This window comes from Phoca vitulina, unplaced genomic scaffold (assembly GCF_004348235.1).
Source record: "Phoca vitulina isolate PV1807 unplaced genomic scaffold, GSC_HSeal_1.0 scaffold77, whole genome shotgun sequence".
Classification (NCBI taxonomy): domain Eukaryota; kingdom Metazoa; phylum Chordata; class Mammalia; order Carnivora; family Phocidae; genus Phoca; species Phoca vitulina.
This window is the reverse complement of record NW_022589780.1, coordinates 4,330,202-4,333,268: the sequence shown is the minus strand read 5'-3', so window position 1 is coordinate 4,333,268 and position 3,067 is coordinate 4,330,202. Positions and strand designations below refer to the sequence as shown.

At 36.0% G+C, this 3,067-nt stretch overlaps 1 pseudogene; it reads left to right on the top strand.

Annotated features, from left to right (window-relative positions):
- The first annotated feature begins 291 nt into the window (after window positions 1-291).
- LOC116625357 lies at window positions 292-1,038 on the top strand (annotated as a pseudogene).
- The last annotated feature ends 2,029 nt before the right edge of the window (window positions 1,039-3,067 follow it).

The following is a 3,067-nucleotide window of genomic DNA, read 5'->3' as shown; positions in this document are numbered from 1 at the left end:
GGCAACCACTAAGAAAGTAACTCAAAAATATAGTTTTAAAATGGTACACTAGGTGCGCCTGGGTGGTTCATTTGGTTGAGCACCTGATTCTTGATTTCATCTAAGGTCATGATCTCAGGGTGGTGTGATAGAGCCTCATGTTGGCTATATGCTCTGTGGGGAGTCTGCTTGAGATTCTCTCTCTCCCCCTCCCTCTGCCCCTCCTTCCGTGCACATGCTCTCTCTCACTAAATAAGTGAAATAAATCTATATAATAAAATAATAAAATAAAATAATAAAATGGTACACTAGATGACTCCAGAGTCAACCTGCCCAGACATGGCAGCTTCTAGGTTGCTGTCCTACTTCTGGGAGTTGGGGAAGAACATCATGTGCATGGACAGGAACTAGGCAGATCATACCAGGGAGATGCAGAGTGCAGTACTGAGCAAGCAGGTGCTCTTCCAGAGATGGTCCACCACTTATGCCCCCAAGGGCTTGCCATCCTCATGCCAGCCCATAGTTGCAACCTGCACCACAGCTGGAGCTGGGCATGGTGATGTGCAGGTGCTGTCACACCATCCCAGAGGCCTCAGCCATGGACTATGTGCTAGGCTATGCCCTGTGCCTGGACATGACCACCAGAGACATGAAGGGAAAGAAGTGCAAGAAGGGGCTGCCCTGGACTCTGGCCAAGAGCTTCATGGCCTCCTACCTTGTCAGTATGTTCATCCCCAAAGAGAAGATCCCTGAACCTCACAACCTGAAGCTCTGACTCAAGTTCAAAGGTGAACTCAGACAGGAGGGTGAGACATCCTCCATGAACTTTTCCATTCCCCACATTATCAGCTATGTCTCTAAGATAATGACCTTGGAAGGAGATATCATCTTGACTGGGATGACAAAGGGAGTTGGAACCATTAGAGAAAACGATGAGATCCAGGCTGGCATACATGGGGTCATCAGTACAAGAGAAATCCTTAAAAGGTGGAAAAGCCAGAATATTGGGTCTATACAAAGCACCCTAACTTCTTAAGTTACAGGAAAGAAGGGAGCTAGACAGAAGCAAGCAAAGGTTATTAAATATGACAATTCTTTACTAAGAAACTAATTTTTAAATATGACTTAACTGGATTGTTATGACTTAAGAAAGATGGACCCTGCAGGGAAAATACGTTCTAGAAAAGATGGGCCAGAAATGGAAAGAAGAATGAATGTTTTTTAGGAAACAACCAAATTAAAGTTTTTGTGAAGCTTCCAAAGAGGAGACTTTATCAAAACAAATGTTCAGAACTTACTTACCTTTCCTAAAACTGGGCTGGATAGGACTTTGCAGTGGGTCATTCTGGGATCAGTAATTCAAAACATAAAATCTGCAAAGGAGGTTGAAAATCATATTTCCTAAATTTCCTTCATCATGATAATCATCTGAAGGTATTTGTAAAAATAAAATTTCCACATTACTGGCCCATAACAGGCCACTGTATTAATTAGCAGAATTAATCTCCAGCACTCCCAAGTGATTCTCATCATGGAAATGTGGAAAAACACTATTCTACATAATCAATTAATTTGAAATTTTATTTAATAAGTGAACAATTAATGATGATTTATACTCATTTGTACCATGGCCTGTAGATTCTGAATTTGGAAAATAATTTTGAAACAATTGTTTTCCAAATAAATATGCTATCTTTTTTATAATAAATAAATAAATAAATAAATAGAATTTAATTAATTAATTACAAATAAAATGGTACACTCAAAAATACTCATTTAATACAAAAAGAAGGCAACAACAGAAAAATAGAAGAACAAAAAAGAAATAAGACATATAGAACATAAATAGTAGAATGACAGATATAAATCCAATATCGTCAGTAATTACATGAAATTTTAATGAATTCAACACACTAATTTAAAAGCAGAGAATGGTAGAATGGATTTTTAAAACACCACAAAACTATTTGCTGTTTACAAGGCACAGTTCAGATTCAAAGACACATATAGTTGAAAGTAAGAGGATGGGAAAAGTTATACCACACAAACAGAAAGCTGGAGTGGCTATACTAAAATAAAATAAGCTTTAAGACAAAAAAAAAGTTATTATATATAGTAAAAGACATGCTGTACAAATAAGAGAAAGTTTCATCGGAAAGATATAACACCTATGTTCTGAATAACAACAGAGTCTCAAACTGCAGGAAGCAAAAACTGACAGATTGAAGAAAGAAATAGACAATTCACCAACAGGAGTTGAAGACATATATCTCACTTTCAATAATGGATACAATAATCAGAGATTTATAAGGAAATTCAAGATTTGATGAATACTATATGTCAGCTAGAACTAATACACATCTATACAATATTCAAGACAGTATAAATACAAAATATTTCCAAACACACATGGAACATTATTAATGACATATAATATGAGGGATCATACAAATATCCTCAATAAAATTAAAATTATTGAAATTATAAAAGCATTGTCGAATCACACTGAAATGATATAATAAATTAATAATAAAAGAGAATTTGAGCACTGCACAAATATGGGAAATTAAAAAACATAGTCCAAATAACCAGTGTGTCCAAGACGAAATCACAAGGAAAAATAGAAAATACTTTGAGAAGTGATAACAAAGCTACAGCACACCAACCTTTTGGAATGCAGTTAGACCAATGGTCAGAGGTGAATTTATAGCTGAAAATGCCTATATTAAAAGAGAAAAATGATATCAAATCAACAAGCTACCATCCGACATAAAGAAACTAGTAAAGAAAAAACTAAATGCAGAGCAGCAAAATAAAGGTAGTAAGAAAGATAATAGTGGAGATAAATAAAGAATAGAGAAATAATGGGCCATAGAGTTGAGGGTCCATATCTGGGCTCTCTATTCTGTTCCATTGGTCTATATGTCTGTTTTTGTGCCAGTACCATGCTGTCTTGATGATCACGGCTTTGTAATAAAGTTTGAAATCAGGCAAAGTGGTGGCCCCAGCTTTGTATTTCTTTTTCAACATTTCCTTAACGATTCGGAGACTTTTCTGATTCCATACAAATTTTAGGATTGTTTGTTCC